Genomic DNA, 26,764 nt, shown 5'->3' with positions numbered 1-26,764 from the left:
TTTTCCAGTTCCATTAAAATTTAAAGTTTATTGATCTTTTAGAAAGTTTTGTTGTATTATTATTATGCTATTATTGCTTTATTACATGAAAATGGACTCAAACCAACAATATTATCGTTATTCGCAGTAACTAATGGGACGGTTTATCTGATTTGTTATGGTGACAGGCCGAGGTTTGGGGACATATTTCTGGGATTAAACAGTTTATCCTCGTTTAAATCTTCTTTCTATGCAAGTTGTCTTTAATGTTTCAGCTTTCAGGTAAGTTATTAAAGCTTTTCATCCTGCTGGTTGAAAGCTGCAAGCCGAGTCATTTACTGTTGATTGAAATGTTTTGTTTTTATTGCAGAATAAGGATGAAAGGTAAAGTTTGGAGCAGGTTTTTATCGTTCCTGCTCATCTTACTGTCACATTGCTCTGGGTTTAACATGCTGCAGCTTGTTGTGGACATGAAGCTCAGATTTAACTCCAACTAAACTCCAGCCTCTTTCAGAGCCATGAAAACTGTGTTATGCTGTAAAAGTTATTCATCCTGCAGGGGTTTGGCGTTTTGAAGCTGATTTAGTGTTTCTGGGGAGGTTCTGCACCACTTCCAGGTAGTTGGAGGTTCTGGTTCTGGTCCAGCCCTGCGCTGCAACATGAGGACAAACGGAGCTGCTCACCTCTCCAGCCGTTCCTCCCACCGGCATCTTCTGCCAGGGATCCGCCAGCTGAGCCAGAGGCATCCTCTCCTTCTTCTTCTTCTTCTCCTTCTCCTGGGCTCCCGCTCCTCCTCTCTTCTTCTTCGGTTTAATTCCCGCTGCTCTCCGCAGACTCTGTAAACTCCGGCCGCCTTCTCTCTTTCTGCTTCTTCTCTTCCTGGTAAAATGTTGCGAGCTTCTCTCCCTCACTTTCTCTCTTTCTCCGGTCCCGTTCCTGAGTCGGCGGGACGCGAACCGAGCCTAGCCGAGCGAGCAGCGCTAATTCCGGCTGTGGTGAGGCGCAGAGACCGCCCCTTCCTCCTCCGGGGAGACAAACATGAAAGGAGGACGCCCTTTTCTCGGAAACTGCTCCACCTCTACAATCTCTGTCTCTCTCTCTCTGTCTCTCTCTTTCTCTCTCTCTCTCTCTCTTCTCTCTCATTTCCGCTCTTTCCCAATATGGCGGCCGGTGTCGGCTTACCTGTCCGTCAGGCGGCTGACGTCACCGTGCGTCACGCCGGGAGGCGGCACCTGAGAGAACTAAACTTCAGGATGAGTCAGAGCCTCTGGAGAAACTACAGAGGCTCGTTTACTCACATTTGTGAACCACAGCCTGTGGAAACACAAAACAACCACAGCAAACTGCACCCACAGCTGGAATCACTCTGACCTTTTACCCCCAAAGGCCAGAGGAGGTGAGAATGAGCAGGAAGAGGAGGAGGAATTCCCTAGTGAAAAAATTTTTGGATTTTAAGTTTGACATAATAGCTTTAAACACACTCAAATATAATTATAACAAAATACATTAAATTAAAGTAAACTTTAAGTGAAAAAAATATGTATTTGCTCAAGTGTATCAATGAAACAATATGCTTTCAAATATATTTCGGTTATATTTTAAAATATATGCCCAAAATATAATTTTTAGAAATTCACTACTGAGTATGTATGTTTTAAATTAAATCCAAGTGAACGCTTTAGGCTAAAAGTATGCATTTTAGGTGCCTTAATAATATTTTACTATTTTTGTCAAAATGGCAAAGAATAAATGATAAAAGACATGAAGTGACTAAAAAGTTACTTCAATAGCAATGATAATAAACCAAAAGTGTTGTTATACTATTATGTAATCACACTACTGATATAAAAATATGTAATGCCAATATACTGAAAATACATTCAAATTATATTTTAAATGTAATTCAATGACAAAAATAGTCAAAATATACAAATCAAGCAGATTTATATTAAATAAAAAGTAATGAACTTAAAGTATACTAAGCGTAATTTTAGTTGTTCCAAAATAGAATGTGAAAGTACACTTAGTACACTTTAAATTGTGCTTTAATACAGTTTAATTAAGATTAAAATACACTAAGCACAAAATTGGTTGTTCCAAAATGTCATACTTTAAGTTAACTAATCCTAAATCAACATGAAATATCATAATTAGTCTATATTCTCAAGTAAACTAAAATTTAACATTCCTGGTATATATTTATTTTGACAAAATGAAAGATTAAAATCATGAAAATGCTCCATAAAGAGGCCTGATGGGAAATGATCATCTCATGTTGTTGAAGGCGTTTCTTGTGCCGTAGAGGCTCATGGGAAATGTAGTTTATCTCTTCTGACTGTTAGAAACAGAAATACTGAAGGTTTTTAAACTTTCTTATTGTTTTGTTGCAGTTTATAAAATCTATCTGAACCGTTAACAGTACATATTATTTACTTTGATTTTAGACGCTTCTGGTTAATCATGAAAACTCAAGTCACGTGACTTTGAAACAGAAACTGAAACTAACTTCGTTCTCCTTCAGATCAGACGCCATTTTGAGACGGAGGATGAGAATAACGGGTCTTCTTGTTAACAGAGGTAAGTGTTGCAGCTCCATGTTGCTCCGTGTCTCTTTGGGACTGAGATCAGGTTTTTCTAAAGGTTTTTCTAAAGGATCACAGTGACGTCACAGCGGCTGCTGCAGTGGCCGTTCCTCAGCAGTTGGGTTTCATTTTCCTGACTTCAAGGCCTGTTTACATTCACACAAAATACATTTATTTGACATGAAGGCTCAATGTGAAACGCTGCTGCTCATAAATTGCTGTTATTCGAGGCGACAGATGAATTTATGTTTCACCAACGAAGCTGAAGTTCGTTTCCGTTTCCAAGTCACTCAGACCTTATTTGGAAACGAAGGGGGCGCTATTTGCTGTATTATCCTCGGTCTCCCGTTTTTATTTCCTGTTGAAATCTGTGATACATCTTCATCTTTAGCAAGGAGTTTCACTCTCATTGTATTTGAACTTTGAATGGATCACCTGATCCTGAAGTCTCTGATTGTTGGTCCGTCTGGAAAATATCCTTCCACATATTCCTGCCTCTCAACAGGAGGACTGGCAGCCCATCTAAAAGAGGTCTGGAGCCCAAAGGGTTCAGAACCCCAAAGGGTTCAGAACCGCTGCTTTAACTGAGCCCATCTGTTCAGGACCAACACATCACCACTTCATAGGAAATGTTCACTCCTTCATTCACTTCATCTGACCTCACTCTGGATGTTTCTGCAGACCTGGAACATGATTCCAGTTTAGGTTTCAGACTCAGATCTGAAATGTTCTTCATAAAGTCAGAAGTTCTCCAGAAGGTTCTTGGATCAGCCAGCAGACATCAGAAGGTCATGAAGAAGTGAAGGAGAGAACAATTCAGACCCAGATGTTACCTGCTGGAATCAGGTTCCTCTGATCCTCTGAACATATGATGGGAATCAACTTTCTGCTGACTGGGTCACTGGGATCTGACTGGTACTGGTTTCTCTTTCAGACTTACTGAGGTCCAGAAGATGGAAGATTTGGACCTAAAGGAGAACCGACCAGAACCACCAGGATCCGACTGTCCCTCTATGAGGAGTGACTGGTCAAAGGAAGAACCTCCAGACCTCAGTGATGAACCAGAACCATCAGACCCAAAGTAAGAAACCAGTTTCTAACTGGTTCATGTGACTCCACACAGATTTATTTAATATTAACTTGTTTATCTTCAGCAAATAAGTAAAAAGTAACTTAATTTTTATGCAAACCTTAAGCTAAGTAATTGGGACCAGTTTATATACTGGGAACACTGGGACCTTCTGCTTCTTCTTCAGTGTTTTTATCACAGAGGTTCTCAGGAATTGATTTGATGTGAATATTTTTGTGTTCCAGAGATCAGAACCACAGACTGAGACCAGAACCTCCAGGATCCGTCTGTCCCTCTATGAGGAGTGACTGGTCAAAGGAAGAACCTCCAGACCTCAGTACTGAACCAGAACCATCAGACCCAAAGTAAGAAACCAGTTTCTAACTGGTTCATGTGACTCCACACAGATTTATTTTACATTAACTTGTTTATCTTCAGCAAATAAATAAAGAGTAACTTAATTTTTATGCAAACCTAAAGCTAAGTAATTGAAAATAGTTTATATACTGGGAACACTGGGACCAGTTTATATACTGGGAACACTGGGACCAGTTTATATACTGGAAACACTGGGACCAGCTTATATACTGGGAACACTGGGACCAGTTTATATACTGGGAACACTCGGACCAGTTTATATACTGGAAACACTGGGACCAGTTTGTATACTGGGTATACTGGGCCCAGTTTGTATACTGGGAACACTGGGACCAGTTTATATATTGGGAACACTGGGACCAGTTTATATACTGGGAACACTCGGACCAGTTTATATACTGGGAACACTGTGACCAGTTTATATACTGGGAACACTGTGACCAGTTTATATACTGGGAACACTTGGACCAGTTTATATACTGGGAACACTGTTACCAGTTTATATACTGGGAACACTGGGACCAGTTTATATACTGGGAACACTGTGACCAGTTTATATACTGGGAACACTGGGACCAGTTTATATACTCGGAACACTGGGACCTTCTGCTTCTTCTTCAGTGTTTTTATCACAGAGTTTCTCAGGAATTGATTTGATCTGAATAATATTTTTGTGTTGCAGAGATCAGAACCACAGACTGAGACCAGAACCTCCAGGATCCGTCTGTCCCTCTATGAGGAGTGACTGGTCAAAGGAAAAACCTCCAGACCTCAGTACTGAACCAGAACCATCAGACCCAAAGTAAGAAACCAGTTTCTAACTGGTTCATGTGACTCTGCAGAGACCAACCAGGATTTAAAGTTTGATTTCAGCTTAGAAACTGATTCCTGGAGACCAAAACATCATTTTTAATCATTTTAGTTCTTTTGTCAGTTGAGATCTAAACTGGGCTTTGAGAGAACAGAACAAACTGGAGGAAAAACTAAATAGTTTCCTTTGCATCTTTATGAATCTCTAGCAGCTTCCATGTTCCACTGAGGTCTGGAGCCTCATGTGTAAAAGAGTGAGCAGTTTTCACACTAACATGGACAAATTTAGAAAAGTTCAGCTACAAAACAATGTGGATAAACCAAACCTGCACAGCTTTCCTTTATAAATCCCAATTTACAGGAAATAAAGCAGCTGCTGGTCCGACTGTCACCACAAATAAATACATATTAATGTAAATTAGTATAAATGCATATTACTGTAAATTAGTATAAATACATATTAATGTAAATTAGTATAAATGCATATTAATTTAAATTAGTATAAATATTAATGTAAATTAGTATAAATAGATATTAATCTAAATTAGTATAAATACATATTAATGTAAATTAGTATAAATGCATATTAATGTAAATTAGTATAAATAGATATTAATGTAAATTTGTATAAATAGATATTAATGTAAATTAGTATAAATGCATATTAATGTAAATTAGTATAAATGCATATTAATGTAAATTAGCATAAATACATATTAATGTAAATTAGTATAAATGCATATTAATGTAAATTAGTATAAATAGATATTAATGTAAATTTCTATAAATAGATATTAATGTTAATTAGTATAAATACATATTAATGTAAATTAGTATAAATATTAATGTAAATTAGTATAAATAGATATTAATGTAAAGTAGTATAAATACATATTAATGTAAATTAGTATAAATAGATATTAATGTAAATTAGTATAAATGCATATTAATGTTAATTAGTATAAATACATATTAATGTAAATTAGTATAAATATTAATGTAAATTAGTATAAATATTAATGTAAATTAGTATAAATATTAATGTAAAGTAGTATAAATACATATTAATGTAAATTAGTATAAATAGATATTAATGTAAATTAGTATAAATAGATATTAATGTAAATTAGTATAAATACATATTAATGTAAATTAGTATAAATAGATATTAATGTAAATTAGTATAAATAGATATTAATGTAAATTAGTATAAATACATATTAATGTAAATTAGTATAAATATTAAATTAGTATAAATACCCAGAGTTTTACCACCAAGTGAAGCAGTAACCATGGTAATGTCCTTGTTTGTAGTATCAGTATTTATAATAATAGTAATTATATATTTTTTATTTAAAACTTGCTTTCGGGGCGTTTGGAGGCTCCAGCCCTCGTCGCGGGTTCGACTCCCTGTCCTGGCGACCTTCACCGCATGTCTTCCTCCCTCTCCTCACCTTACTTCCTGTCTGCCTACTGTCAAAATAAAAGCCACTAGCACGCAAAAACTGAAGAGAAAAACATTTAAAAAACACCAAATGTGCTGTCAGGGTTCATAAGGTCACTCAACAACAGAAAGCAAAGTTTTCACTCAGAGTGATGTGGGGTCAATGGGGTCAGCACCAGAAACCTTTCATTTCTAAATTCCTGAATCATCTTAGAGTTTCACTCCTCCCACTTTTTATCTTTTATGTTCATTTTAGAAACATTTTGAAATCCCTTCTCACATTTATTTAATTTTTTTGCAGAGTTTCTTGTTTAAGTTTGTACATTGATCTATAATTTAAAATTATATTTTATTTCTATATATTTTTGTTTTGCACAAAAAGAACTTTTGAATCTGAGAGTTTCAGGCTTGTGGGCTTGTAATAAATGGACCTTTGACTCTTTGAAAAGTGTCTGTGGATCTTCAAGTATCCCTGGTTTAGAAGGTAAAGTGGAGGTCAAAGGTCAGGTCATTAGTCCTTAATGTGAAGGTTCTAAACAGATCAATTTATTTAATGTCTTTGGTGACAAATAAACCCAGAAACAGGCAAAAGGAGCAGAACCAGATGGAAATCAGAACCAAGTGCATTAAAGGAACCCGACCATCTAAATCAAACAGGAACTGGACTCAATAAAGATGGACTGTAACTAAACTACAACTAAACAATGAATCAGGACAATAAAACTACAAAGTGAAAACAGAACCAAAGTCCAAAGAATCATCATGAAGTCAGATTTAGCAAAAACTAAGACAGATTTCAATAAGTTGTTGTTATCACTGCTATCATGTCCAAATGATGCTCTGTCGCAGCACAAGGCTCTTTCTAAAGTTCTTAGATTAATGCAAACTGGATCTGAATCCAGTTTACTGGTTTCCACCATTAAAGAATGATCCATGTTTCTACTCTGGAATCTAGATTAGAATCAGATTTTGGAGCCTCTGATGGAAACAGTTTCTGCTCTGACTCAGAATAATAAAGATTTCAGATGGATCATACAACCAAAGAAAGATCAATCATAACAGCAAATATCATGAAATACTTCAAACCAGAGATCATCAATGTTCTGAGGTTCTGTTCTGACTCGGCTTCTGGTACCAGGACAGCTCCAGCCTGCTGTTAGTGAACTATTGCAGTGATGAAGAAATGTCTTCACAGAGGGAGGAAGAGGAGCAGCGTTGGTGAGGAAGAGCAGCCGTCCTGCTGTGCTTTGTGTCAGGAGGTTCTGATGGATCCGGTCTCCACCAGCTGTGGACACTGGTTCTGCAGACACTGCATCAGGTCCTACTGGGACCAGTCTGCTCCATCTGGACCCTCCTCCTGCCCCAGTGTGGAAAAAGACCCAGAACAGCAGCTGGACTGCTGACAGCCAATCAGAGCAGCTGTGCTCCAGGTGAGACTGAACTCCTCCAATCAGAGCTTCCTTCTGTCGTCTGTTGAACCAATTCAACGTCTTTAGTTGGGATTTGGAAATTCAAGGTTTTATAAATCTTCCTGCCAACTAAATGTCTGTATTTCCAGCTGGTGTAAATGGTTTTGCTTTAAAGTGACTCTGTTCTCAGCTCTTTGTGCTAATTGCATTAAAACTGAACATCTGATTAAATCTGATGTTGATGTATGAACTAGGCAGCCTAGTACTGCACTAGTGACATGCTGGGAGAATAACTTTGTATCATGGTGTGTAAAAGTCAGTCCAGGGATCTTTAGATACAAATTCACCACATTATTCAGTTCTGACTAGATGAATAAAACAGAATCAGTAACTCCAAAGGAAACAACAACAGTGATTTCACTGCACTCAATAAACTTGGATGCTCTTCTGAGTTCAACACCTGCCTGCTACCTGTTGCCCCCTGACTCAGATTCATGGCCTACAGCGCCATCTAGTGACCAAAGAGGAAATGTATCACATGTTTGGTTCCTGCAGTGCCTGGAGACACGAAGGTGGAAAAAGCAACAGCTGATGTTACAGAGAGAGAAAGTTTGAGTCAGAAACCTTTATTCACTCTGATAATATAGCAGAGATTACAGTTTATATGTTTCTCCATATTTGTTATTTTATTAAAGGTAAAAAGCCCAATGCTTAACCTGCCAGGCCTATAATACACTGAAGAAAACCCTGTAATAATTCTAATAATCTATTGTTTTCTTCTAAAGGATGAAATCAGCCCCATGTCATTTTCAAACTACTATTGTTCTTTAAAAACATCCAATCCAGTCTTTGACAGAAATAGCATTTTAAATGTGAACCCTGCCAGATACAATCAGCTGTTTCTCTGAAAGATTAGAGCTTTTTCTCTAGATTTCCTTCATTAAGGCTGGAAAATCCCAGTGGAAAACATTTTCCTTCTTTTCAATCTTCTGAAGTTTCTATTTGTGGGAGAAGTTCAGATAGAAACTGTAAAATGAGGACATGGAGACACGATGCAGAAGAGTTTATGTTGCTCAAAGCAACTGTTTCTGTTATTGTTTATTTATCTGATTTGTGAATTAAATACTTACATAGAACAGACTCTGGTAACAAAACAGAGGCAGAAATGTGATGTTTGATTATAGAACAATATTCTGTTTGCGATGGTTTACTTCAGTTGTTTTTTTCTTTATTTCAGCAGATGTTCTGCAGCAGGTTCTTCAGGAACATAAGATCAGTCTGAGGAGGAGATGTGAATGTGTGGCTGAAGGAAGTGATGAAACAGGAAGTAGAACCATCCTCAACAGGATCTACACTGATCTCTACATCACAGAGGGACAAAGTGAAGAGGTTAATACCCAGCATGAGGTGAAGCAGCTGGAGAGAGCTGCCAAGATCCAGAACCTCCATGACTCTCCAATCAGGTGCCATGACATCTTTAAAACCTTCCCTGACCAACATGGAGCCATCAGAGTGGTTCTGACCAACGGCGTCGCTGGTGTTGGAAAAACCTTCTCAGTGCAGAAGTTCACTCTGGACTGGGCAGAGGGCTTGGAGAACCAAGATGTCAGTGTGGTGGTTCTGCTTTCGTTCAGGGAGCTGAACTTGATCAGAGATCAGCAGCACAGTCTTCTCTCCCTGCTCCTTGTTTTCCATCCAACACTCCAGAAGCTCCCAGCAGAGCAGCTGGCTGGCTGCAAACTCCTCTTCATCTTTGATGGCCTGGATGAAAGCAGACTTTCACTGGACTTCAGCAGCAGTCAGCTGGTTTCTGACGTCACACAGAAATCATCAGTCAACGTTCTGCTGACAAACCTCATCAAGGGGAACCTGCTTCCCTCGGCTCTCATCTGGATAACTTCCAGACCTGCAGCGGCCAATCAGATCCCTCCGTCATGTATTTCCAGGGCGACAGAAGTACGAGGCTTCAGCGACACCCAGAAGGAGGAGTACTTCAGGAAGAGGTTCAGTGATGAAGAGCTGTCCAGCAGAATCATCTCCCACATCAAGACCTGCAGGAGCCTCCACATCATGTGTGGAATCCCAGTCTTCTGCTGGATCACTGCTACAGTTCTGGAGAACATGGTGACCTCAGAGCAGAGAGGAGAGCTGCCCAAGACCATGACTGACATGTACTCACACTTCCTGCTGGTCCAGACAAAGAGGAAGAACAACAAGTACCATGGAGGACATGAGACAAGTCCACAGGAGCTGATGGAGGCTGACAGGGAAGTTCTTCTGAAGCTGGGGAGGCTGGCGTTTGAACATCTGGAGAAAGGAAACATCATGTTCTACCAAGAAGACCTGGAGCAGTGTGGTCTGGAGGTCACAGAGGCCTCAGTGTACTCAGGAGTTTGTACAGAGATCTTCAAAAGAGAGAATCTGATCTTCCAGAAACCAGTCTACTGCTTTGTTCATCTGAGCATTCAGGAGTTTCTGGCTGCAGTCTACAGGTTCCACTGTTTCACCAGCAGGAACTCAGAGGTGATGGAGAAGTTCCTGAAAGGAAAATACAGTAAAACATCTCTGGAGGATTTCATGATAGAAAACCTAGTGAAATCCTTTTATAGTGAAAATGGCCACCTGGACCTGTTTGTTCGTTTCCTTCATGGCCTCATTCTGGAGTCCAACCAGAGACTGTTAGGAGGCCTTCTGGGTCAGACAGAGAACAGTCCAGAAACCATCCAGGGAATCATCAACAATCTGAAGGAGATGAACACTGATGAAATCTCTCCTGACAGAAGCATCAACATCTTCCACTGTCTGGTGGAGATGAAGGATCTCTCAGTTTATCAGGAGGCCCAACAGTTCCTGAAATCAGGGAAGAAACTGTCAGAGATCCAGTGTTCAGCTCTGGCCTTCATGCTGCAGATGTCAGAGGTTCTGGATGAGTTGGACCTGGAGAAGTACAACACATCAGAATCGGGACGACTGAGATTGGTTCCAGTTGTGAGGAACTGCAGAAAGGCTCGGTGAGTCCAGATCAGTCCAGATGGCCGAGTTACTGTAAAAAGTAACTTGGTTAGATTACTGAAATAGTTAAAATGTTAACTGTAGAGTTAACGTTTTAACTATTTCCACTTTGACTTTATATTGTTGACTCATTCAGGAACTCTAAACTTTCACAACAAGATGTTGGATCCACTAGAAACAGGAGAAAATCTAAGGTCAGAAAATTAGTTTCTGAAAAATATCAGGAAGTCTTCAGAGAGATTGGATGAAGGCATAAGAGATTTCGAGGTGAAAAAAATCATGTGTGGTTTGTGAAAGTTTAAAGAAACGAGATTCTGCAGCTTTCACAGCTCTCTGCTACTTTGCAAGTCCCTCTCTAAGTATTTGCAAAGAAACATGTAGACGATGTTTCCTCCACTCTGTGCATCTGCTCTCTAGTCAGAGTTCACTGTTTGTTCGTTTAACCAGGGTTGTGCCATCGGCTTCCATCGCTTCAGGCTAAAAGGGGCAACAAGTTCAAAGTTCAGAAACTCTTTGGCTGGTGGTTTGGATCCACAGCAGACATGAATATTGAAGTAACAAGTGATCAGAAAGTGATCATGTCTCAGTGATAGACCTGACACTAAGCCTGTCAAATCCTGAAATTCTTGTTTCTCCAGCAATAAAATGCGCATCTCCCTCCTCCCTCCATTGTTCAGGTTTCTGTCGCTGCTGCTAACTGTAGCATAGAAACGGCCGTCACTCCAAAGTGACTTCTGTCAGATCCTCCAAAGCTCTGCTTCCATGTTTGGTAGAAAAGCTGATGCAGTTTCTTCCTCAGTGAGATTCTGACACTGGGAGCAGGTTACTGGTTTCTCAGTCAGAAGCTGGTTGTAAACCTGAGACCAGCAGGTGTCAGTCAGTGATGGTAGATCTGAACTTTGGGTCGACCTCAATATGAGACGTTGCAGACTGACAGGAGGAACCAAAGAGTTAAAAGCTCATCTTCTGAAGTTGGGATCATTTTCCTCCAACATCTGGTTCCTCAAACCAGATGTTGGACTGGATTTTATGTCAGTGTCAATGTGAATGTCAGCTCCTCATGAAGGTTGAGAATGATTATCATTTGGAGAAAGTCTCATCATCATCAATATTTCCACTCAATAAGAGACAAAAATAAACAGCATGTTTGAAAGAGGAAAAACCTCTGAGACTCTGAGCTCAAAGCAAGATGCCAGAGAACAAAACTCATTTATTTATATTGGACAATTAATTTAATTGTATATAATTGTGGCCATAGGAACCATTTCTTTGCTAAATAGTGAAATATATTTGTCCTGTTTGTGGTGAGTGACGTATTCTCTCCACTGATCGAGTTCATTAGTCCAAGTTTGTCGTTTATTGAACGTTCAGAAACTCCAGCAGCTCTGATGAACCACAGCAAAGACAAACGAAGGTAAAATAACCTGAACAGGTGATCGACTCTAAACCTCTCCTTTACTCTCTCTCCAACACACGCGTTGCCGGGGCAACCACCTGAGCTGCGCAAGCGGAGCAGAGATTACATTAAAACAAACCATTGAGTCCATCATGATGTTGGGTTTTCAGTCCTGATGTTTATTTTGTGATTATTGATCATCTCTCTGAACACAGAGCTGCTTGATGATTTAACTCCTGCTCTGCTAGTCAGTCCATCTTTGACTCACTTTTTGTTGGTAGTGGAACCAAAACGCTCTGAATTGTGCAACACCTTGTTGAAACAATAGTTACAGATATTATTAGTTTGCTGAGTCTTTCATTTGATCACACTTTGTTGATTTTTAGTTTTAATCCTTTAATAAAATGACAAACCTTTTGGATCTGAGTGAATATGTGGATAAGAGCATCAGATCAGGACTTGCTGCTTTCAGCCTCCTGGTCGTGTTCAGTTTGTTTCCTCCTGCTGAGATCGACTCTAAACCTTCCCACAATCCATCACAGCCAACGTATTGATCTCCACTGCTTTAGACATTCCAGCCTCTTCCAGTTACTGGGAAAACCTTCAGTGCTTCACCAGGAAAGATGCTGCTTGATGTGTGGAGCCACAGAGGATCATCTGATGGGAGACAGGAGGACAGCTCTGCTGGAAGCATCAGGATGCTTTTAGCAGAGCTGCTGGGTCCATTCATGACCATCATGATGGATATTTCATATCTATAGTCGGGTGGTGGGGGGCAGTCTGTGGAGGAAACTCAACTTTCCTTCAGCATCTGGCTGCAGCTGAAGCTCCTGGTTTCCTCAGGAACAGAACCAGAACCAGGATGTTAGTTATGAAATGATCAAACTCAGTAGATGGATGTGAAGACCAGATGTTCATCAGATGATATCAATGTTATTAAATGTGTTTAAATAGATGATCTGGTTTCATTAGAACTGACTTTATTTCTTCTCTAATCACAGACTTGGTGGCTGTAAACTCGGAGAGGCTGAATATGAAGCTGTGGCTTCAGCTCTGAAGTCCAACCAACATCTGACTGAACTGGAAATAAATCAGATCAATATAGATGGAACCAGAACAGAATCTGGACTGAATAATGTGTTTGAGATCCTGCAGAGTTCAGTCAGTAAAGTGAAGAATCTGAGGTTTGTTTTCTCTATTTATCCTATAAAATCTTTCATTGATACTTTAATATTTATTTATCTTCACATTTATTCTGTTTTCTTTAAAAACAATCTGCTCTCAAAATGTCAGAATATAATTTCTAAAATCTTTTGCTTTATAAATAAATTATTTTCATTTTTCAGACTTTGAGAATATTGATCTTTATTTTTCACTATAAATGTTTTTGACTGATGAACAAAAATAAGTTCAAAAGTCAAATGATGATAATTAATGATGGAGATGTTTCAGTTTGTTCTGAGAAAGATTAAAATGATCAAATTGATTTATTTCTCATTTCTTCTTCACATTAATAATAAAATGTTCCTTCAGAGTAAAACCAGAACCAGAGAAGTTCTGTTTGTAATAAAAGAAACTATAATATGAATAAAAACTGTCAGCAGCAGCAGCCGGTTCCTCCAGCTCAGCTTTGTCCTGAAGCTGTGGTTCTGTTGGACCGGGTCAGAGCAGAACCGTCTCTCCAGTCTGGCAGCTGACAGTCAGTTGGAGCCTCGACTCTCTGAGCTCAGAGACGCTTCATCAGGTCACTGATCAGAAACTAGAGCTGATTCAGATTCATCCATCATGTTCCTGATGATCAGAATGGATCAGATGTGATCAGTATTGATCAGATGTGATCAGTATTGATCAGTATTGATCAGTATTGATCAGATGTGATCAGTATTGATCAGTATTGATCAGATGTGATCAGTATTGATCAGATGTGATCAGTATTGATCAGATGTGATCAGTATTGATCAGATGTGATCAGTATTGATCAGTATTGATCAGATGTGATCAGTATTGATCAGATGTGATCAGTATTGATCAGTATTGATCAGATGTGATCAGATGTGATCAGTATTGATCAGATGTGATCAGAATGGATCAGTATTGATCACATGATATCAGTATTGATCAGATGTGATCAGTATTGATCAGATGTGATCAGATGTGATCAGTATTGATCAGATGTGATCAGTATTGATCAGATGTGATCAGTATTGATCAGATGTGATCAATAGTAAAGACGTCTCTGTGTCGTCACTGCAGCAAACATCTGGCCTCCAGCTGTCCTCTGTCTCTGCTGGGATGTCACCAGGTAGATGGACAACATCTGCTTGTTGGTGATTGGCTGAGCCGTTGTCATGGCAACATGCAGGTAGACAGGAGGCAGCATAGCAGCTTCTAGACCAGGACTCTTCAAATCCAGGCCTCCATGTTTGGTGACCTTTAAACCTTTAGATGTTTCTGCTTCAACACCTGAATGAAATGATGAATTGTCCCTCAGGACGCAGTCCGGTTCTCCAGAGTCCTGCTGATGACCTCATGATGGGACTCAGGTGTTGAAGGTCGCAGGACGCCGGCCATCGAGGCCTGGAGTTAAAGATCCCTGGTCCAGACCGAACCAGAATCGGTTCTAAAGTATTTCCTGACCATAGTTCAGTAAATACTTTGGTAGAACAAAGAACTGAGAACCTGATCACCAGCAGAGCAGCGCCACCTGGTGGCTCAACAGAGTCAAAGGTTTCCTCCTGATACCTGAGATCAACCAACCTTCACTTAGACTCTGATATGAAACTATTTTAAAACTTGAAGTCCATTTTAATTCCCGACCAGAACCACTGAAATATTCTAACAACACGTCATAATAACATGTTCTGGTTCTGCTGGTTTGGACTCTATAAACCAGTTTTACTGGATCAAAAATTAAACATCAGTTCATCATGTTTCACTTTTACATTCAGTGAAATTAATTTTCTACATTTTATTATTAATTTGTTGATATTTCAGTTTTAACCTGCATCCTGTTGCTTCAGCTCACATCTTTTATTCTTTATTCAGGTTGGAGTGCTGCAGTTTGTCAGAGATCAGCTGTTCTTCTCTGGCCTCAGCTCTGACCTTTAACCCCTCCCATCTGACTCAACTGGACCTGAGCGAAAACGACCTGGAAGATTCTGGAGTGAAGGAGCTCTGTGGTTTTCTACAGAATCCTGAATGCAGAATACAACGATTAATGTAAGAAACCATGGCCTAGTTAAAGTTTCTCTGTATTATAAAAGCACAAGCAGTTCCTCCTCCCACCATCACATTCAACCAATCAGAGCCTTCATTTCACAGACACCAACCACACCTGCAGAGAGAAGGTCAAAGGTCAGATTGGAGAATAAAGGCTGATAAAACTCTGATATTAGGATCATTAAATGTCTTAATATCCAACAAATAATCAGATAAAATCTGATAAAATGTCTTTATGTCCAAGACAGACTGAGGCTTAATTCACTAAATAATGATGTTCATCCACATCTCTGACCTTCTGATCATAAAAGATCAATAAACCATCATTGATAAAACCACAAACTTTATTAACCTGTAAAGATGAACAGATGTAGAAACATCAGGAATCAGATTGATATTTAAAATGAATCTGAACTGAAATATTAGAGCTCAGTCCAACAGAAACAGTTTCATTTTGACCAGCAGCATCAATCTAAGTAAATGAAAATAATATTGAAACATTTGATAACCTGTGTGAATAAATGCCAGGTAAACAAAGTATTCCCTCCCTTTCCTTGGTTCTTTCTAATAATGTCTGAGGTGAAGCAGCAGGAATCCTGTGAGTTTGTGACGATGCAGCAGGAAGTTGTGACGTTGACAGGAGGAGCTGGATGGACGCACGGTGGGACAGCGGATAGCAGAGCAGCTTTATTTCTAGACAACTTTAAACAGGACCAAAGAAGACATGGAGCAGCAGTCACATGATCCAATAATCAACCAATAAACCATCAATAGGAGATAATCATCAATACAACAGCCCTGATCAAAATATGAACATAATCATACAGTTAGTCAGAATCAAGCAAATGGAAATAGATGAAAATAACAATAAATTGATCAAATTCAAACTTGGACAAAAGTCAACATTTGGTTTGAAGCAGGAATTTATTGATCCTGCAGATAAATCAGTCAGTTCAGTTTCCACTCATGTGTTCATGTGTTTATGAATGAGTGAAGTGTAATTATTGCAGCTGTTGGTCCTCCAGATAAATCACTCAGTTCCAGTCAATAGAAGGTCAAAGGTCACTGTGGAAATGAGCTGCTGCCATTAAATCACTGCAGCATTCATTAACATCTCTAATGTCACACTTTGGTTCAGAAAGTCCATTTTAATTCCCGACCAGAACCACTGAAATATTCTAACAACACGTCATAATAACATGTTCTGGTTCTGCTGGTTTGGACTCTATAAACCAGTTTTACTGGATCAAATATTAAACATCAGTTCATCATGTTTCACTTTTACATTCAGTGAAATTAATTTTCTACATTTATTATTAATTTGTTGATATTTCAGTTTTAACCTGCATCCTGTTGGCTTCAGCTCACATCTTTTATTCTTTATTCAGGTTGTGGGACTGCAGGTTGTCAGAGATCAGCTGTTCTTTCTCTGGCCTCAGCTCTGACCTTTAACCCTTCCCATCTGACTGAACTGGACCTGAGCTACAACGACCTGGAAGATTCTGGAGTGAAGGAGCTCTGTGGTTTTCTACAGAATCCTGAATGCAAATACAACGATTAGAGTAAGGAAACCATGGCCTAGTTAAAGTTTCTCTGTATTATAAAAGCACAAGCAGTTCCTCCTCCCACCATCACATTCAATCATTTCACAGACACCAACCACACCTGCAGAGAGAAGGTCAAAGGTCAGATTGGAGAATAAAGGCTGATAAAACTCTGATATTAGGATCATTAAATGTCTTAATATCCACCAAATAATCAGATATAAAATCTGATAAAATGTCTTTATGTCCAAGACAGACTGAGGCTTAATTCACTAAATAATGATGTTCATCCACATCTCTGACCTTCTGATCATAAATGATCAATAAACCATCATTGATAAAACCACAAACTTTATTAACCTGTAAAGATGAACAGATGTAGAAACATCAGGAATCAGATTGATATTTAAATGAATCTGAACTGAAATATTAGAGCTCAGTCCAACAGAAACAGTTTCATTTTGACCAGCAGCATCAATCTAAGTAAATGATCTGAAAATAATAATGAAATGTTTTACAAGCTGTGAATAAATGTGAGGTAAACTAATAGGTATTTCCTTTACCTGCATAAAAAAGAACCACAGGCAATGTTTATTAGTTTTCAATTAAGCTTTTGCAAAAGAAGAAGATATAGTAAGCTGCTTCTACAAGCTGCTCACCATTCTTTCTGAAAACCTTCAGTTAGAGCTTCTCTTTTATTTGCAGAGAAGGGAGTGTAGGAGTGATCTAAACAAAAGGGGGGCTATCCTGTTAAGGGGGAACACAGAACCTAAATTCTACACATTCCAACACTATTATTGTGTTGGAATGATAGTTTAACATATAGATTTAACTACATTTAGAAAATGCATCAATGATTACCAAGCAATATTTATTTGGTTCATTTTGTGTAAGTTCAATAAAATCCATATGCATTGTCTGGAATGGATAAGATTTTTTTGGAAAAGTTTCTCTTTCTGGTCTCTTGTTTCTTTGTGGATTGTTTTTAACACAGACTGATCATGCAGTACAATTTTTTTTAAAAGAATTTAATCCATGTGTGGTAAAATGCTGTTATTGCACAGTAACCATCACCCCTGTTGATGCAAGAATTTTAATTTCATTTTAATTCCCGACCAGAACCACTGAAATATTCTAACAACACGTCATAATAACATGTTCTGGTTCTGCTGGTTTGGACTCTATAAACCAGTTTTACTGGATCAAATATTAAACATCAGTTCATCATGTTTCACTTTTACATTCAGTGAAATTAATTTTCTACATTTTATTATTAATTTGTAGATATTTCAGTTTAACCTGCATCCTGTTGGCTTCAGCTCACATCTTTTATTCTTTATTCAGGTTGAGGGGCTGCAGTTTGTCAGAGATCAGCTGTTCTTCTCTGGCCTCAGCTCTGACCTTTAACCCCTCCCATCTGACTGAACTGGACCTGAGCTACAACGACCTGGAAGATTCTGGAGTGAAGAAGCTCTGTGGTTTTCTACAGAATCCTGAATGCAGAATACAACGATTAGAGTGAGAAACCATGGCCTAGTTAAAGTTTCTCTGTTTTATAAAAGCACAAGCAGTTCCTCCTCCCACCATCACATTCAACCAATCACAGCCTTCATTTCACAGACACCAACCACACCTGCAGAGAGAAGGTCAAAGGTCAGATTGGAGAATAAAGGCTGATAAAACTCTGATATTAGGATCATTAAATGTCTTAATATCCACCAAATAATCAGATATAAAATCTGATAAAATGTCTTTATGTCCAAGACAGACTGAGGCTTAATTCACTAAATAATGAGGTTCATCCACATCTCTGACCTTCTGATCATCAATGATCAATAAACCATCATTGATAAAACCACAAACTTTATTAACCTGTAAAGATGAACAGATGTAGAAACATCAGGAATCAGATTGATATTTAAAATGAATCTGAACTGAAATATTAGAGCTCAGTCCAACAGAAACAGTTTCATTTTGACCAGCAGCATCAATCTAAGTAAATGATCTGAAAATAATAATGAAATGTTTTACAAGCTGTGAATAAATGTGAGGTAAACTAATAGGTATTTCCTTTACCTGCATACAAAAGAACCACAGGCAATGTTTATTAGTTTTCAATTAAGCTTTTGCAAAAGGAGAAGATATAGTAAGCTGCTTCTACAAGCTGCTCACCATTCTTTCTGAAAACCTTCAGTTAGAGCTTCTCTTTTATTTGCAGAGAAGGGAGTGTAGGGAGTGATCTAAACAAAAGGGGGGCTATCCTGTTAAGGGGGAACACAGAACCTAAATTCTACTCATTCCAACACTATTATTGTGTTGGAATGATAGTTTAACATATAGATTTAACTACATTTAGAAAATGCATCAATGATTACCAAGCAATATTTATTTGGTTCATTTCGTGTAAGTTCAATAAAATCCATATGCATTGTCTGGAATGGATAAGATTTTTTTTGGAAAAGTTTCTCTTTCTGGTCTCTTGTTTCTTTGTGGATTGTTTTTAACACAGACTGATCATGCAGTACAATTTTTTTAAAAGAATTTAATCCATGTGTGGTAAAATGCTGTTATTGCACAGTAACCATCACCCCTGTTGACGCAAGAATTTTAATTCCATTTTAATTCCCGACCAGAACCACTGAAATATTCTAACAACACGTCATAATAACATGTTCTGGTTCTGCTGGTTTGGACTCTAAAAACCAGTTTTACTGGATCAAATATTAAACATCAGTTCATCATGTTTCACTTTTACATTCAGTGAAATTAATTTTCTACATTTTATTATTAATTTGTTGATATTTCAGTTTTAACCTGCATCCTGTTGGCTTCAGCTCACATCTTTTATTCTTTATTCAGGTTGATCAGCTGCAGGTTGTCAGAGATCAGCTGTTCTTCTCTGGCCTCAGCTCTGACCTTTAACCCCTCCCATCTGACTCAACTGGACCTGAGAGGAAACAACCTGAAAGATTCAGACATTCAGCAGTTGAAGCGTTTTGTAAAAGATGTTCAGTAAGTAAATGTTTTCATTGAGTCCAGCTGCTGTCAGCATCTTGAACTAAACCAGTTCCTATCAGAGCAAAGCTCCAGTGTTCCCAGTAAAGCAGCTTCTCAGTGGGAGGAGAATGGTTCAGGCTTCCTGATTGGACACAGAGACAGCAATCAGCCAATCAGAGCAGCAGCAGCTTGCTGTGTTCCTGTGTTTGTGTTGCTGTGTCCATGTCTCCAGGAAGTCCAGCTGGAGTCCAGCGTCCAGCCGTCCAACATGTCTAGAGACAGTGGTCCTCATTCATCAACCTGTGGCAGCAGCAGATCTGATCTCAGACCTGCTTGTTCTCTCAGTTCAACAGGAAACAAGTGATCAGGTTGATGTTGGTCACAGCTCTGAGATCAGTCTGACTGCAGCCTGGAAACCACTGGCTCTGATTTCACAAACCATCATTCATTTAGTCAGCAGTTGCTCTTTCTGCCCAAGTCCACTCCTCCCATCTGGACATGTGTCCTCCTGTCCTCAGTCTCATCCAGATGTGTTCAGGGACAGCCTCCATGTTGGACAGTCAGCTGATGTTCCAGCACCAGATGAGATGTTCATCAGCAGCAGTTTGTGTCTAAATGCAGCAGCAGCTGCAGCAGCAGTGAAGCCTTCAGACTCTCAGCAGTTTGTTTCCACTGTGGACTTGAGTGGAACCTGCAGAGGAAGCAGACTGGATGCTGAAAGTGTGTGTAGGTGTGTGAGCTTGGAGCTCAGTGTGTTCACTGCAACACGTTAAGATGAGAGCTGAAAGGAAGCTGCTCTGATCAGGACTGAAGGCCCTGCTGCTGTTTCTACTGGATGTGCTGCGTCACTGACTGCTGCTGGAGAGAAGCTGGAAACTCACTGATCTGATCTGTGCGTCTTGCTTCTCTCTGCAGGTTCTGATGATCTGTGTAAAGAAGAGAATCGTCTCTGTTTCCTGCTGATCCTCAGAAGCTGCAGCAGTTTGAGTCTAAAGAGACTGACTGGATCATGATGACCTTTGACCTGAGTGATTTCCTCCTGTCTGCCATTTTGGATCTGATATTGTTTTTCTCTTTGGTCGATGAAGATGAAATTGTAACTCGGCTCCATTTAGAGGCTTCATGGAGTTTTGATCTGAACTTCATTCAGTTTGTAAAGTTTATTATTTTTCTCTGATTTTTATATAATATTTTCTTTTTATTGGGGTTAAAACATAAATATGAAACATATTTCTGTTCTTCATTTGAATCCAGTTTCTGATGTTTGTGCAGCTCTGGTCTTTCTATCTGCTGCTGTAAACGGCTCAGAGAGGAAATGATGCAACAAAACTTTTACTGATGATTTTAAACAAATATTTTAATTTCCTGGTATTTTCTGCTGAGCTTTCATTACACAATACATGTTTGCATAATAATATTAAATATTGACCTCTTTGAATTCTGCACCTGAAATTTACCAAAAGTATAAAAAACTGAATCTATGACTACTAATATCTAAACAATATTTAACTAATGATCACTAGTAAACACACTAAATAATTTATTACTGTTTGAAACATTATGTTAGAGTGATGAGAGGCTCTTAATATTCATGTTGGTTCAAGTTACTAACAAAATAACAGGTCACTGTTAATGTAGCTTCATCTAATATAATTGATTATAGCAAGAAACAAACTTATTGTTTAACTAGATGGTGAATCATAATAAATAATGTAACTTGGCAGTGATAAACTTGAGTTTAAATATCTTCACTCAGTAAACTACAGCGCTGTGACGTAAATAATCTGATCAGCTGCAGCATCCAGATGTTAATCAAAAAGTGACATTTCAAATGTCATGTTTTTTAAATGTGGTTTCACTGCTTTAATTATGAAATATTTAACAAAGTTCATGTGATTCAGCCTTGAGAAAAAGAGAGAAATAATCAGGACAGAGGAAGAAAACGGGTTGGTTTGTTATTAACATGAATTGTGAGAACAACTTAATCACAAGTGATTCATTTTTAAAATCATTATTTTTAAAAGTATATTAGTAATAACTGTAATCCTCTTAGTTATTAATTGTTTATTATGACTTGCAGAGGAGAATTCAGGCTTGACCCAGTCAGCAGTGAAACTTATTAAAACTGTTTTACAGTTTATTTTATTTGATGCCATTCTTGACAAATGAGTGAAAGAAAAGAGAACATGACAATTTATTGTTAATATTCTTCCATAAAGTCCAGGATGTTGATCAGATGTCATAATTTCACAACAGAAAACATTTTTGGACACTTTGTTACATTTTATCATATTTAGGCAGGTTTTTTATTTTAATTGATCTGATCACCTGTTATTATACATAACATTAATTAAAACTATTGTAAATAAGCAATAAAAGTGTTTTTATTTGTGATTTGATACATCATTTGATTTTAAATAAAAGTATTAATTCAACTTATTCATTGGTAAATTTGTTGTTTTTTCTCCTTCAATTTAATGGCTTTAATTCTGCCCTTATTTTGAAAGGCCAGGTTCCAGCTTCCTTCCTTCCTTCCTCCCTTCCTTCTTTCCTTCTTTTCTTCCTTTTTTCCTTCCTTCCTTCCTTCCTTGTCTCCATCTTGACTCCTGATCTCAGTGTGAGCAGCATCCAGCTTCAGAGCTTCGCTCAGTGAAAACAGCCACACTTCCTCTCTTCTGTTTCTTTCAAAACGGTTCAACTGCAGCTGGAGCTGCTTTTCTCTCTGCGTCTCTTTTATTTGCTGAACAGTTCATCAGATGAACAGTTCTTCTGAGCAGGATTACTACTGCAACAACACATCATCAGTAGAGTAAAGCTAACCTGTCTCACGACGGTCTAAACCCAGATCATTGTTCATCTGATGAACAGTTCATCTGCATCTGAACAGTTCATCTGATGAACAGTTCATCTGATGAACAGTTCATCTGCTTCTGAACAGTTCATCTGATGAACAGTTCATCTGATGAACAGTTCATCTGCTTCTGAACAGTTCTTCTGAACAGTTTCACCTGATGAACAGTTCATCTGATGAACAGTTCATCTGCTTCTGAACAGTTCATCTGATGAACAGTTCATCTGATGAACAGTTCTTCTGAACAGTTCACCTGCTGCAGCTGAACAATGACCTGAGTCTCATCATGGATCAGAACCGCCTCATCGGACTCAGGTTCTGCCAGTTCAGTTCATCACAGAATGATTCAAGCGGTTCTGCATCCTGGTTAGTTCCCGTTTCCATGAAAACCTTCAGGTCGTTTTCTCTGGTTTGGTCTCTTTGTTCCCTTCAGATCCTGAAACATCAGCAACACCAAGCTGAGTTTTCCTCCTGTGCAGCTTGTGCTCCATCAGGCGCTTCTTGCTCCTGATTCTGTTGCTTTTCTTTCTGGACCGGATCTAGAAGGGAACCTGGAACCAGATGATGTGGTTCTGTTGGTGTTCAGACCAAAGTGGAGCTGTCTGCTGAGATCCAGCTCCGGGTTCAGAACCTTGTGGAGCGCTGCCTCCAGGTCGGGATGGATCTCAGACTCCAGCTGAGACGTTCAGACATCTGGATGTTTGGTTGGTAAATGACGGCAGGATGGAGCTGCAGAGGATCTGAGGCCTTTTAAGAAACCTCATCTGGAAAACCGTCAGCATGAAATGAACTGAGAGCTGAAGAAGCTGAAACCCGTTTCTCAGCTGCTGGTCCGGTTTGGTCCATGGAGACCCTCAGTGTTCAGAGTTCTTCTCCCTCACAGTTTGCAGAACCAGAACTCAACAGTTTCCATGTTCTTACATGGAGAGATGATGAACCTGAAAGGGGGCGGAGCTTCCAGCAGGTTTGAAGGATGATTGGATGAATCAGCTGGTGTTTTGGGGGCGGGGCCTGTGGTTCTGATCCGTTAGCTGGTATCGGTGAGCTGATCGTCATGGTGATCTGGTATCTGTGTTGGTTGTAGAAAGCGGCTCTGCTGGAGTTGTAAAGTTTCCAGGTTTTTCCAGGTTTTTCCAGGGTTTTCTGGTTCCTGAACATCAGAACGTCATGAAGAGGTTTTATTCTTCTGCTCTAATCTGGAAAAATCATTTCAATCCAAACATGGAAACAAGAGCCGTCTTTGTTCTGACATCACATCTCAAACGGTGGTTTTATTGGCTGAGAGGCGACCATGACCTCTGACCCCTGTGGGTTAAAAATCTGCTTTTCTTATCAGGTTGTTAAAGTTCGAACTTCAGTTAAAACTGGAGACTCTGAGTTTACATGACAAATAATAGAAACTGCATTGACTGTAAACTTGGGGCCCCCTGGTGGCCGCAGTGGGTACCGCAGGCTTTATTGGTAACATGAGCTGCTGTGCAATTAGCAATTAGCAATTAGCATCCAAACGTCCAAAGTGTCTCAAAAAAGGACTTATTCTCCAGGGAAGGAGAAAAGAAAGAGGAAAGTAGAAAGAATCCAAGATAAAGTTTGTTTTAATGAGCTTTGGTAAAGATTAGCGAAGCTGCTAATAGAACATTAGCTTGATGGCGACCCGGACCGGTCTAATTCAAGAGCCAAACATTTAAGCTGCATCTTTGTGTGAATCTTAGTTTAAACTTTAATGAGTTGATTCTCCTGGTGGCTCTGAATATTTCTGAGGTATTTTGGCTTCAAAACACAGTTTGATAAGGTTTGATATCAATAATTAAAACTTGTCAATGTCTGACATTGTCTAGCTAAATGTTGTGATGTCTTGCTACATGGCTGCTACATGCTGCAGTTGATTGTTGTTTGCTGCTCAGCAAAATCATTTTGTGGCTAAAAAACAAACATTATTTTCACTTCAACTTCTAAGTTATGAGAAACTTCAGTTAAAATCATTTGAAGGCTCAGAATCGACCCGGTATCGGTACCGATCCACATTCTCAGGGCAGAAAGTCTCATCTGGTATAAATTACATTTTTAGCTGTTGGAGTAGCTTACGATAAATTAATGAGAGAAAGTCATGAATATGTATGTATTGCTGCACCGATTGCAGTTTTCTGGCCGATCCCTGATTACCGATTTTTAAAAAGCCTGACCTGCAGATTTTGATTTTGGCTGATATTAATTTTATTTTGTCTGAAATGTGACAAAATAGCAAGAAGGTCACTGAGTTGGCAACAGTGGGGTGAATATTGTTAACTGTAAACCTGGTGGGTCGTCTGTCAGTCACTGCAGAGCAGAAGAGAACAGAGATGATTTATAAACCTTTGCTGACGAAGAGAAGATCCGGGGATAAGATGGGCTTCACATGGAAGTATCAGCAGATCACGATGCCCTAAAATTAAGAAAATCGATGCCCAGAAATCAACTGGTTGAAAATCAGTTGGCCAATAAATGTTTCCTATTATACATGTATTAATGTAAACAGCGCTGCCAGAGATGCAATAAGTTTATAGCAGGTGTGTGAATGATCTGCTGATCGGACTGCTGATTGCAGCCGGTCCACATTGTTAGCAGAACTAGAGGGCCCCAAAACCACATTTGGCTTAGGGCCCATGGAGGCTTGGGCCGGTCCTGCAAACGACGGTGCATGAAATTTATGCTTCTAGAGTTATGGTAATTCCATGTTTGATAGATTTTATTACACAAACTCAAAGTCCAAAAGAAAACAAAAACGATAAAAGAATAAAAAGTGCATTAAAAAATGGCAACTGACCCATCAGGAGGCAATCATAGCAATGTCTCCAGAGTACAGATGAGTATTTTACGGCACTATATTTAACATTCGTCAACAATAGAATAATTCTATTATTAGACTCGTTTACACGACAAATACATTTATACATAAACTTCCTTAAAACAGTCATCAAAGTGTTAATGCGAACCGATGCAAACAGTTCACTGGCACTGGTCCATCTGGGCTTATTTAACAAAAGTCTTAAAGCATCATTAAAAGCCTCCTTCAATCTTTGAAGACTGGCTTATTTTAAAAATTGTACCACAAATGTGCTGAATACAATGATGTACAATATGATCGAAACAAATGCAGTTTCACTTCATCAGTACAGAAGCCAAACTTACGGACCAGGATATTTGCCTGAACACTTAACATTCAAACCTGTCGGTAAATATCTGCATCATCAGACAAAGTGTCTGTCAACACATGACCAAGATATTTTACTTCATTAGATACATTCGATAAAGTCCCAGACAGCTTGAATTTTGCTATATTTGTCCTCCAACAGATCAAGATGATGCTTTTTGATGGATTCAATTTAACATCATATGCTGAACAGACATTAAGCAGCTTCTGCAGACCAGCTGAGCTTGGACTAAAAATCACTATATCATCAGCATACATTAAATGATTAATAATGGTATCGCCAACCATGCAGCCAGTTCTACACAGGTTAAACTGCTTAGAGAGATCAATCATATAAAAATTAAATAACATGGTGATAAAGTAATACCTTGTCTGACTCCATTGCTGACACAAAAGGATGTAGATATTCAGTCGTCCCATTTGACCTGCATAGTTTGATTGGGATACCAATATGTCAGACATCTTACTATATATTTGGGCACAGCAGCTTGGCACAATTTTAAAAATAATTTTCTGTGATTTACACGATCAAAAGCCTTCAGCGTCTAAAAAACACAACAACAAAAACTGTGGAGTTTTTGCTGGTATAATTATTCAGTAATTCTTTTAGGCCATATACACATATCAGTGCCATGTTTTGGACAAATTGATTATCAGTAGACATAACTATCTTTTCAAATTTAGGCAAAAGAATTTGTTCAAAGACTTTAGACAGTGTAATAGCAATGGCTATAGGTCTATAGTTATCAGAGCTGCCAATTCTACCAGCTTTGTTTTTAATCACAGGTAGTAGAAGAACATTCATCAAGGAATCAGGAATAAAGCCATGCATTATGAAACCAGTGAAGAACTTGCTAGAACTGGCTAATTTGAGATGTTCAGCT

The 26,764-nt window shown here is 38.7% G+C and overlaps 1 pseudogene; it reads left to right on the top strand.

Moving 5' to 3' along the window:
* The first annotated feature begins 3,105 nt into the window (after positions 1-3,105).
* On the top strand, positions 3,106-18,588 carry LOC129378926 (NACHT, LRR and PYD domains-containing protein 12-like; annotated as a pseudogene).
* The last annotated feature ends 8,176 nt before the right edge of the window (positions 18,589-26,764 follow it).

This window comes from Poeciliopsis prolifica, unplaced genomic scaffold (genome assembly GCF_027474105.1).
Source record: "Poeciliopsis prolifica strain line A6 unplaced genomic scaffold, Auburn_PproV2 SCAFFOLD054, whole genome shotgun sequence".
Taxonomy (NCBI): Eukaryota; Metazoa; Chordata; class Actinopteri; order Cyprinodontiformes; family Poeciliidae; genus Poeciliopsis; species Poeciliopsis prolifica.
This window is presented reverse-complemented; position numbering and strand designations above follow the sequence as displayed.